Source organism: Molothrus ater, chromosome 10, assembly GCF_012460135.2.
Source record: "Molothrus ater isolate BHLD 08-10-18 breed brown headed cowbird chromosome 10, BPBGC_Mater_1.1, whole genome shotgun sequence".
Taxonomy (NCBI): domain Eukaryota; kingdom Metazoa; phylum Chordata; class Aves; order Passeriformes; family Icteridae; genus Molothrus; species Molothrus ater.
In genome coordinates, this window is record NC_050487.2 from 6,045,716 (window position 1) to 6,058,157 (window position 12,442).

At 47.2% G+C, this 12,442-nt stretch overlaps 1 protein-coding gene across 2 annotated transcripts in view; it reads right to left on the bottom strand.

The window, feature by feature from the left end:
* Positions 1-7,945, bottom strand: part of MAP3K13 (mitogen-activated protein kinase kinase kinase 13) — a 69,476-nt gene extending 61,531 nt beyond the window's left edge. For both annotated transcript variants that reach the window (XM_036388522.2, XM_036388524.2), the window contains exon 1: positions 7,882-7,945. The gene's annotated coding sequence lies outside the window, so the exon portion shown is untranslated. The remainder of the gene's footprint in view (positions 1-7,881) is intronic.
* Between the last annotated feature and the right edge of the window lie 4,497 nt (positions 7,946-12,442).

Here is a 12,442-nt window from a genome sequence, read left to right on the forward strand (position 1 = left end):
GCAAGAAACAGCCCAAGTAGCTAAATGGTGTGTTATGAGATTAAGCAAGGTCACTTCTCTTAAATCTGGCTTTCTAAAAAGATGCCTCCCCCAAAAACTTAACCCTAGGGCTCCATCCAAATTAAAAATTCACTGTTGATGTACATCAGTACAAACCAAATCAAAGTATTCCAGAGCCTGCCAAGTGCTGACTGCCCAAGGAAAGGCCACATGCCTTCTAAGTGAGAGAAATCTCCATTTGAGAGCCACCTAAACTCTGAGACTGCTGCTGCTGCTGGGTGTTCAGAGATAACTGCCAACTCATTAAAATCCCACATTAGAAGTTTATTAAATATGCAAACATTAATGGAATTGGACTAGCAGCTACTTAGGCAGATAAAATTTCAGCGTGGCGCATCCTGAAGTTCCCGTTATCAATGTTGTTCCTTTTGGAAGCATCTGTCAAAGAGTCACAAAGTTACTCAGGGCACTGAAACCCTTCAACTCTTCCAGATTACTCAGGTCACCCTCTGAATGTTCCCACTAGCCTAGAAAAGACTCCTGCTTCCCAATAATTACAGCTCAGTATCTACTGTCCATTTCCACTTTCACACTTCACTGCTGGAGATGCAAAGTATCCCCAAGGGTTTTTCTCCTTTTGGGAATATCAGCAGGACAAGTCCCATGCCTCTTTGCAAGCTCACAGGTTTAGAGGTTTGACACATATCCCAAATTCACAGTCCTTGTCAACTTGCTGCTGGAGAACTACAAAGGGAAGAGCAGAGTGTCATACAGACAACAGGAATTAAAGAAAAGTGCTTAAAAAACTGCTCTCCTGAACTTCAGGTGACTCCACACATGCGGGTGTGTGTAGAGCTCTGCTTGGAGCTCCTTCTTTCATCCCTCTCCAACACAAGCATCAGTCCCTCACACCACTCTCAGTACATTTTGCTCCACAAAATGCAGCTTCATTCCTGGGTTACTCTGCAAAGTCCCAGTGTCTGGTGAGTGTCTCAACAAACCTCCAAGGTTTTGCTGTAAAGTGACATCAGACTTGGAATCGTTCTTCACTAATGCTATCAGTATAATCTGAGTTAGCCTCAGAGAAAGGAGGACAAGAAGTATCACTCATCACACAGAGAACAAACAAGCCCCTAAGAATCCCTCATGTACCTCCAGGTGACTGGCAATAGCCTTGCTCTCTCAGTGGCTTCAAAGAATGTCTGGAAGATTTAATCCTCTAGTTATGGAAAAATAAGTGTGGTCTAGCACCACCTTCTTGGAGATGTGAGGTTTCAGCAAAAAGAGGGAAATGAAATCTTGGGGAATAACCTTGGAGAAAGCATGATTTATAGGGGAAGAAGGGAAATGAAGGAGTATGAAGTGACCTCCAAAGAAAACACTGAGCTCAAAGAGGCTGAGCAGGTTCTTTCCCACCACCTTTTCTGGTTCCAGTGACAGTCTGCAGAAGTGAGGGCTCTTGTAATTGTCAACAGCTTCCCAGAAGCAGCACATGGGATGCAGCACTAAAGTTTGTGTTTCCTTCAGTCCTGCGACCATATGGGCCTCTCAAAATAGAAGGTTCAAGGATGCCTTGGCCAAGAGGGATCAACAAAATCCCCCATCCATCACCTGATGCAACACCAGGCATCACATGTTGCAGAATCTTGAGCAGCAGCCAGTTTGAGGTCAGGCACACAATAGCCTCCCACTCCATGAACCAGGAAGCCAGAGCTTAGGTTTAGATTTTTTAAAGGAGAACTGAATTATTTGGGAAATTAAGGCAAAGAGGGACTTTGAGGTAGTCTGGATTCTGGAAAGAGTCCTGACTAAATCTCACATGCATTCTGGGGACTGATCTTTGCTGCTTCAGTGTGTTCAGAAACACAGAAAAGCAGTCAGCTCATAGTTGGCCCCAAGGTCAGCTATTCCCTGACATAGCAAAGGAAAACACATACAAATCCTTTTACCTCTCAAGAGACATCATGATGACTTTCTGTTGCAGATGGTACATTCTGGGCCTAGACACAGGGAAAAATGACTGTGCCAACATTCCCTAAGCTCTGAGCACTAGGAGGCTTCCACACAGGTATGTGCTGTGTCAACTGCCCATTTGGTCAGCCCACTGAGCTCCTCAACTTGACTGCACTGCACAGAGCACATCAACAGTTTGGATTATCTCTGCCCAGAGAGCTCCTGCCTGCAGGAACATGCAATGGATGACAGAACCCAAAAATAATACTTATAGCTTACAGCCAGCACCCTTGCTCTGCCCACCAGGCTGCAGGAGGAACCTTTACCCACGAGAACACACTAAATCAGTTAACCAGCAGCAGCATTTCCTCCCAGTACAGACAGACACAAACATTGAAACTACAGGACACTGTGCCTTGGGGAATGTAAATAACCCATTAAAGAAGAGCTCTGTTTGTAAGGGAACCAGGGAGGTCACAGTGCTCTGTGTCAGGTGTATGACACACTGACCTGTGCCCAGGGACAGGAGTCCTTCCAGCAACCCTACAGCTAAAGCAACTGCTAAACATTCTTATTCCCAAAATGGTGTCCCAATGCTGCCAAGCAACATGGTGAACTCCAGTGTCCAGGTTGTAAGGAAAACAGGTAGAGAACAAATGACTCCATGAAAACAGCCATCCATCTGCCACCTGCTGAGGTCCACGGCACCACCACCATGAGAGCCCAGCACTCTCTTTCCTCCACCAACATGGAGGTGTCAGGCTGACCTGAAGGCAGCAGCAGCAGCAGCACTGGGTACACAGCATCAGTGGGAAACTCCTCTTTGAGGGATACCTGAGTAGCCCAGACACAGGGAAGGATAACATTGCAAGGAAATTTCATCCCCCTCAGCACTGAACCATCCTGCCACAGGCCAGAGGTCACAACTGTAGTGGCACCAGCTAAGAGTGACAATGGAACCTCACAAGACAGGCTGGCACACTGATCTGGAGGATGCTGGAGACAATGCCCTCTATCCATGAGTTGTAGGGCAAATCTGTTGAGCTAAGATAGAAGCAACCAAAACTCACAAGTCTCTGAAATGTGGACAAAGTGTTTCCTGGCAACAGCAACAAACCAATGGAGTCAAATGAATGTTTTCTCAGCATTTTGCTGTCGGGTGACCTCGCTACCACCCTTCTGCAGGAGACAGGATCTTCTGTGACAGAACCACCAGCAGCAGCTGACCCAGCACAGTGACCAAAGCTGACACTGCTGCACTCCCCTCTGCTCAGCTCCAAGGCTGGATTCCTGACCACCTTCTCCCCGAGGGAATTTCAAAAATAGCCTCTGCTCACTCAAGGGAGGCCACGCCTGAATAAACCAGAGGCAGAGGCCTTTGCTCACAGCCCACACCACTGCAGCTCGCCTGTTCTGGAGGTGGATGTGAGAAGAAATGTAGGCCACACATGCAGAGAGAAAGAGACATCCAGAGTTCAGAGATGCCAGAGATCCCACGGGCAGAGTCAGCAATGAATGCCCATTAAAACAGCCTGCAAGTGCTGGGGTACATTCAACACGAGCCAGGCAGGCTAAGGGCAAAACACACCTCAACAGAAAGTTAAAAACGTGTGGGATATTTCCCTACTAAACTGCCTGATGAATCATTAAAGAATATCTTTGTGATGTAACTATTCAGACTTACACAAAGAAGCCTTGTAATTAGCTCTCAAAGTAATCCTCTGGCCACCATCTGGAGCTCAGCCTAAACCTTGACCTCAGTCACAGCAGACAGGCACACATCCGTAACACACACCTGACAGTGAGTCACACTGCTACACTGCATTCACAAAGTGCACCAACTTGACAGGAATGCTAAAAACTCGAGCCACTTTTTGCTCTACAAGTTCTTCAGTTCACACCCATCACACTTAAGGAAATGGTTTCAAAAATATCAAGTTAAAAAGCAGGAGTCATCAATCCAATCCTGCATCCAAAATGCTTCCTCCATCGAAACCTCAGTTTATAGTAAACAAAGTTGGCATTTGACATACCCAACCTTCTTCCAATAACACAGGAGGAAAATCTTCCTAGAAGCAGATTCTGACAGAAAACAGACTTACCACAGATATAAAATAACTTATTCCCCCAGGTATAAACAGCTCAAAAATTTTACTATTAAAGGATGGCAAAATTCTTTTACCTAAAGCACCATAGATGACTGGATGTTCTTTCTTTACTAAAACCTTCTGATTAGTTTGAAATTCCTGTTCCCCACAAGCAAATAAAATCTAAGATGGCTACCACCTCTTATAAAGCCTCTTAGCTAAAGAAAAATTAGTTTTCTTTAATATACAGCTCTATGTTGCTTTTTGAGCTCCCCACAGCAAAGCAGTCAAGAACGATACATGCCACATCACCAAGAAGAAAATTTATCTTGTCAGTCCCAGAGGAATTCTATTTCCAATGAAGTTTGGAAGCAAATTTCAGACTTTTGTAAAAAAAGCCCACAAGACAAGTAAAGATGGATGGAGCAGTGAAAGTGCTGAAACAGTTATTGCTTAGTTCATATCTGAGAGCAAATCTCTGCAAGAATGAGAAATGTTTATTTTTTCTAGGGATCACGTGTCTATAAAGCACAAAGAGCCTTCTGTAGTAGGAGCCATGGTCCCAGAGCAGAGACCTCCTACCAGCTGGGCTCCTGGCACACACAATTCCCTCCAGCTCCAGGGATGGTTAAATACAAATAAGAGCAAGATTGGAACAGACCGCCAGATGTGGCACCACCAGGAGACCCCAAATTCCGGTCATTTCACTACACAGAGACACACTGGGGCTGTCACCACCGCCAGGTACAGATGTGGCTGTCCCCTCACATCATGCAGGCTCCCAGCCCTGAACATGGGGACACTATGGGGGGTTTCTGAGCCTCCTCTGGGACCACTCCCCACAGCCAGATTGGCTTCAGTTTGGTCGGGGGTGGTTTAAAGTGATTATCTTTGCCACAACTCCTTTCTCCTGGCTGCAGTTTCAGCAGGGATTGCTCAAGACCAAAGTTCTACACAAGTCAATATTTAACTTCAGCTCTGCACTGCTGAGACCCACCTGGAGTATTGGATATGGTAATTTATTAAAGCTTATGCTGCCATTTCTAACAAAAAAAAAAAAAAAACAATAATAAGTTAATCTTCTTCATGAGAACTAGTGAAGAAAAATTCTACAGGGACAGCAGTTAGAGTCAGCATAAGTAATTTTAATAAGGGAACTAAAGGAAAATGCTTCCAGGAAAGGAGATGTAAACAATGGGAGGTGTACACTTCAGAGCAGGTTCAAGGCAGGGGCAAGAGCCACACAGCAAAAAGCATTTAAAGCCAAACCACACCAAGGTCTGGAAATTCAGCATATGTCCCAGAAGCAGTATTTTAACATTGCAATTAAGCCATTAATCTATGTCACAAAGGCTTATATATGTCTTGCACATTACAAGGAGAAGCATTTATTCTCCACTAATTACCACTAACTATGACCTGCTGTACTAACACAGACTTTAAAATAACATAATAAACAAAAGTGATTTTTTCCCAGGTTAATTGTTCCTAGTCTTAGTGAGGGTAAGAAAACTGCTTATGTTTAAAAAAATTCTCTGCATGCACCTGATATAAATTTTTGCCAATGGTCTTACCTTTTATCTTTTTGGAGAGCTTTCTGCTGTGAGAAACAGCTGTTAACATACAAATCAGGCCAAAAGTGAGCAACTGAGAGTAATTCCTTCTTTCATACATCTGTTTCAATTCTTTATCCACCTGTTCTCTGTGATTTCTTTATTTGTTGTTAGCACTCCCATCTTTACATTTAGCAAAAGCTGTTTTTGTTCTCTAAACCAGAACATCTGTTGTAGCAATGATTCCTGTGCAGTTATGGGTGAAAATCACCACAGACACCATTCCAAAAATGCCCCAGTTCTGTATTTCTAACCCTTCACAGGCACCAGTTTGGTCAGCACCCAAAAGGAAACTCTGTCAGGAAACAAAAATATTTCTGCTGGGAGAGTGGAAGGAAGAGGCTGAGGATATTAGGAACATCTGGAAATAAGGAGTAGTGCACAGCTTTCATCTCAAAAAGATCCAAAACAAAACAACAAACACCACCAAAAAGCCAAACCACAAACACCAGGACCGTCCAGCAAAGTGTAGCCTCGGGGAACACTTTCAGGAGCAGCTTAACTGGTTTTGATCCCTGTCACTGCCTAATGGGTGGCCTGCCTCTCCCTGCTGGATGCACAGGCACACAGCTCCATGGATTCAATTTCCATATGGTGCTAGTTGCCAGTGGGTTTGGCACCTGAATCCGGCCCACCACACCACCACTGACACCTGCACTTGAGGAGCAAGGAAAACAGACAAGCAGAGGGATGGAAAAAAGGTGCACAGGGCTCCCTTTTCCAGCAGAAATATAATATCAAACCTGTTTCTAAAATTCCATGCTTCCAGATCCATAGAGTTACCACAAAAATGCAACCTTTCACAGCTCAAATACCTCCTTGGAGCAATCAGATCACAACTCCACTCCATCTTGGAGTGAATGCAGAAAGTATTTACCTTTATTTTCCTGCTCTGCTTTGAGAATGAGACCAGTACACTAAGAACAACCTACCTCTGAAGCAGTAAAACTACAGGTTAAAAGAACAGCTGCAAGTGAAGCCACAGCAAGGTCTCAGCACTTTCCAGCAGCAAAATTCCCGCAGAGCTCAAACGAGAGAGGAGGCAGGTTCCTGTCTGCTTTATCTAAAGGTTTTATTTCCATTGCACTACACCTGCAGGTGTTACACCCAATTGTCATCCATTTAGCAAAACTGAGGCACCGTACAAGATTGTGCCACGGGCAGTGCCCTTCCCTACAAGGAGAAAAGAGGAATAGTTTGGATTGGAAGGGATTTGAAAGCTCACCACTTTCCATTCCCTGCCATAGGCAAGGACACCTTCCACTATCCCAGGTTGCTCTAAGCCCTGTTCAACCTGGCCTTGGACACTTCCAGGGCTGGAGTAGCCACACTTCTCTGGGCAGCCTGTGCCAGACCCTCACCACCTTCACAGGGAGGAATTCCTTCCCAATATCCCATCTAACCCTGCACTCTGGCAGTGGGAAGCCATTCCCCTTGTCCTGGCACTACAGTTCCTGCCTTTCCTCATTAACTTAAGAGCTGCACTTCTCTGGGCTAAGCCACATAGCCCAAATGAAACATCCACTGAACTCATCCCAGCCACTCTCCCAAACGTCTGCCAGCTGAGAGAAGCATCAAAACTCCTACACTTCTTTTTTTTTTACCGGAGAGGGCACAAAACCATCGGAGCCTGTGCTGGTCTTTGTTGTTGTCAACAGCCCCCAGACAAGATTAGGACAGACACCAGAGGCTGAGCTCCGGCGGGATTTGCTCCAGGATGTCTGGCGACTGCCTGAAACGCTTCCTGCTGCCCGGAGAGCAGCGATAACACCGTGGGACTGCTCACCTGCCTCCCAACAGCCACCGCCAGCACCTCGGCGGCGGCTCTGACCGCTCTCTTAAACTGGAAAAAGTCCCTTTTTTTTTATATCAAATATACAAGCGTGAGGGCTCCGCGCCTGCAAACAGGAGCGCAGTGTCCTGAGCACCCTGAAAGCCGGGCACCCCATTCCCGAGCACCCCGTGTCCCTCAGCACCGCCATTCCCCGAGCGCTCCGGTTACCTGCATACCGCATTCCCTGAGCACCCCGTGTCCCCGAGCAGCGCGTTCCCGGGGCATCATTCCCTCAGCACTCCGTCACTCAGACACGGAGCTCCCTGCGCTCCCCGCTCAGCCCGTACCCCGCGCTCCTCGTTCCCTGCACAGCCCTAGCCCCGCGCTCCCCGCTCCCTGAGCGCCCCGTACCCCCGCGCTCCCCGCGCAGCCTGTACCCCAGTCTCCCCGGTACCTGCGCAGCCCGCTCCCTCAGCTCTGCGTCCCTGGCCGGCTCCGCCCCGCGCCGGACCCGCAACGTCACCTCCGGCAGCGCGCCGGCTGCGGAGGCCTTTAAACTGGGGGCGGGGCCTGAGCGGTGTGGGTGGGTGACGGGGCGTGGCCGAGAGCTGCAGAAGCACAGGAGGGGTCTGAGGGGCGTGGGCGGATTTTAAAGCGTGTGGGCGGGGCCTGATGGAGAGCGAGGGCGTCGGGACGTGGGCGGGGTCTTGGGACATGGGCGGGGGAGTCTGAGGGGAGTGGGCGTGGTCTAATGCTGCGTGGGTGTGGTCTGGCGCGTGGGCGTGGTCTGCGCGGCGCGCGGGCGGGTTTAGGGCGGGAAGGCGTGAGGCGACCTCGGGCCGTGCCCGTGAGGGTCTGGGGACAGCGCACACGGCCGGACCCGCAGCGCCTCAGGCCGGAACCGTGAGGGGCTGGCTAGTCGAGGCGGACACCTCGGGCCGTCCTCAGGTGCTCCCGATGAGCCCTGGGCCGGGCGGGACGTGTGCAGGAATCCCAGCTGGCCCGGGCAGGGCTACCGAGAACTGGGACAGCATCACCGGCGTGGGCCGGCACGGACAGAGGAGCACCGGACTCGTGGCTGAGCGCGATTAGGGCGGCCAAAGCAGCACTCGCTATCTGAGGTTTACCCTGTTTTCGAGTACTTGGTAATAGCAGCCCCAATATTCTAATATTACCTGTCAGTTCTCTCAACACCAGGTTACAGCCTTGCCTGGCCAAACTAGATACTAAGATGCCAAGCTTTGACTACTTTTAACACTGTTGTTTACTGCTGGACATAAAAGAGTTTCTTTAGTGCTACATCAACGAATCTGGAAAGGAGAACAGAAAAACATTGATTACATGTATCTTTTTGTCACCTTCATTGGCGATGTTACTGTCTCCTTCCAGAAATATCCCTCCACAGCCACTTGTGTCGGTTGTGTTATGAGCACATGAACATTTCTGTCACATCTCAGCCTTCTGCAGCCATCACCTACTGTCTTTCAGTCCAACTCCTCGTGTTGTTCCAGGGTGTTGCATTATTCCATGGGATGCCAGTGCAGCACAACAGCACCTTGAACCACGTGAAATGCTGTGAGTGGGGGCACTGTAACCTTGTTCTTTGTCCTGTGGTGTAGTCTTGGTTGCTCCTAAGGAAACCCACGTTGATTTAGCGCCCAGGGAATGGGATGCTTGAGGCACTAGGGAATTTTTCTGAAACTGCTCTGAATTTCCCTTCATGCTTCTGTTTTCTGCTTAAATAGTCAGGTATAGTCTGGGAACAGTCTCTCAGAGAAACTGTGGTTGCCCTGGAAAGGTCAGGTTGGATGGGGCATGGAGCAGCCTGGGATAGTGGAAGGTGTCTCTGCCCGTGGCAGGCGGCTGGAATGAGATGGGCTTTGAGGTCCCTTCTAGCTCAAACCATCCTGTGGCTATCACTCCACAGCATTCCTGCTTTGTCATGTATCATCCCACAAGGAAGGTCTCTCCCTGCACAAGCAATACCACGGCTTGCCAGGAGGTGTTGCTTTGCAACCACGCAAAAATCAGAGCTCAAAAGTCAAGAGATAGCCTTGTAATATTAAAAATAACCAACATACTTTGTTCTGGCAGGGAAAAATCAAATCTACCTTTGAAATGGCGATTTTTAAGACAATTTAGATCTTAAACGCCCAACATGGCACAGACTGAGATAAATGCTGAACAGACAACCCACTCATTGGGAAATGCTGTGAGTTTGTACATTGCTAACATATCTGCCAGACCAGCTTTATGTGTGCAAAGTTGTCCATGGCTTTGTGTTTGCAGGGCTGGATGCTAAAATATACATAAATACAGACCAGGCTTGATGCAGTGGGGTTTCAGAGGGGTAATCCTGGGTTTCAAGAAGCCAAGGAGCAGAGTACAGCCTCAGTAACACAACAATCCTTCAAGACCAGATTGGATAGGGCTTGGAGCAACCTGGACTAGTGGAAGGTGCCCTGGCCATGGCAGGACATGGAGTGAGATGAGCTCTAAGGTCCTTTTCAACCCAAACCAGTCTGGGATTCCATGGTAACAGCTGTCATGCCCACAGGGCTGTGTCCCTGCTCTCCACACCTGCACAGACACATTTTAAACAAAAATGAGCTGTTTGTTTCTAAGGGGCAATGCAGAGTTGGGTATACAACTGTTCTCCACCTGCATAGTAGGTTTTAAGTTAATAATGTAGTAACAGGGGCAAAGTTAACTATGCCCAGACTTATTTTACAAGACAAAACAGGAAGCAAAGATTCCATGACATTTAAAAACATTTTTACTACAGAAAAAAACCAAACAAACAAAAAAAACCCACAAAAACAAACAACTCCTCAAAGGATATCCAGTTAGGACAAAAACGTTTATGAATATGCCTGCATCATATCAAGCTGAAATAACCTTCATGGCTGACAGAAGCTGTGGCTCTTCAGCAGAAATTTAAACTCTGCAATAGGATGATATTCCATGGCCACAGTGTGCCTTGCTGTGTGATTGTAGTTATCACACTTGCTCCAGCTGTGCCTTTGTGAGAGCTCTCTGTGCCAGCCCTGAGGCACTGAACTCCAGCTCACTGAGGCTCTGGGAGGCTGAGTTTTGGAGACAGTTTGGAAAAGAAACTTAAAGTTATCAAAGGATAATTCCTAAGGGTGTGATAACCAAAGAAGACTTTGAAAACAATTTTGTGATCAAATATTTACCAGTATTGTAAACTTTTACTACACATGAAGGGGTCAGACAAAGATTACAAAGGTTCAACAGCTCTTTTTACATCAGATAATTTCTAAGGGGAATAAAAAGGCCATAGCTGTAAAAGGGAAAGCAGAACACAGTTGTTGGATTTAGCTAGGCCTCCAGGCTGTCATTTCAGCAGCAAGGTGTAATTCAGGCCTGAAGCTTAGACCAGCTGATGACAAGAACCCAAAGGTTCCTGCCCCTCTTAGCACTGTGGCCATGGGCTTTACCACAAAGCTCCACTCAGATTGCACAATACAGCTGATAAGACCTTCCATGTTCCTCAGAGGCGGTTCCCACAGAAATACTCTACTCCTCCTGGAACATTACTGCATTCACCTTTTCCAGTCTCCCTGGGTGCAGCTGTCAAAAAAGCATTTTCCAGGAATTTTTGTTCTGTGTGAATAAGGTTAGAGCAAATCAAGGTGCTTCTTCTGGAGTACCTTGCAGCACTGATATACTGGAATAAAAATTAAGCAGAGGCTCCTATAAATAAAACACTTGTTTTTATCATTCAGCACTTCCTGAACAGGCTGATGATCCCAGGGGGCTGTAGGAGACTTGACATATTTGTGTTGCTCCAGCTCAGAAAGAAGCAGGAATATTTTTTTTTCTACTATGGCACTTTCTGAGGGTTCAGAAGACAAAGCACAACATTCACATCCATTAACATCTGTCCTTTGGTCAATATCCTCATTGCCACAGCTAGAACTGGAGCTTCTAAGAATTTGCTATTCCTGTCTGAGAATCTTTTCCCAGAGCTGGGTGCTAGGTGTATTTTCTGAGCATTATCCTCTAATGCATGGTCAAAAAGTCAGTAATCAGAGGGGTCTGGAACAGTAAGATCTCTTTTCTCTTGGCAGGCCTAGGGCTAAAGAAAGCTGCCTGTTGTCATCTTATCACAGGGGCTCCATACTGTTATCTCCTAATCACAAAGGTTTCATTCATACCTTCTTGGTGGTTCTCATAGGCAGCTCCTCAGAGCACTGACCCTTTCTTCTTCACAAACCAGCCACCCCCACTCTTTTATAGCACTCTTCTTCTCATTGCTTACAGCTGTGGCCTGTTAAAGTCAGGCCTGTTCCTAATCTTTGATAATTGGCCCAGCTGCAACTCCTTAGGGGTAAGATTACTTTCTACACTACCTTTATTTTCTTATATTCTATCCCCCTACAGCTGCCCCCTTGTCCTGTGGTTCCACAGCCCACAGCTGCTTTCCAGGGAAGCACAAAGTGCCTGGCAGCCCCTGCACAGCTTTAGAACAGCAGGGCTGACAGACCTGCACAAGCTCCTGGGGAACCACACAATCTGCAGGAACCAACTGGACCATTCATAATATTTTGCCAAGGTGAATTGCACTGACAGTGCACTGCTCCCCCCTCCCATGTGCAAGATCAGCTCAGATGTAGCAGAGCTGCACAGCCTTGGGTCTGATTGCCGTGAAAACAGCAACACTGGGAGAGGAGAACAGCCAGAAGCATAACTGGGGCCTGTACCACACCCTCGTCTTCCCCCACTGGTTTGGGAGCTGGATTTAAGCACAGGCCTTTGCACTTGCTCATTGCACAACTTGCAAGACTTAACATTTCTCTGCTGTACACACTGAAATGCATTTCTTCTTCTCACTACCAAACTCCATTCATCTTAAAGGAAAAAGAGAAAAAAAGACAAGAATAAGGCCTACAGCCTTAAATATTACTTGACCTTTTGCTTGACAATGTGGAACTTTCTTCTTTTTCTTTTTTTCTATGAGCTCTCTTTTCCCAAGCACTGCTTTCTTCTGT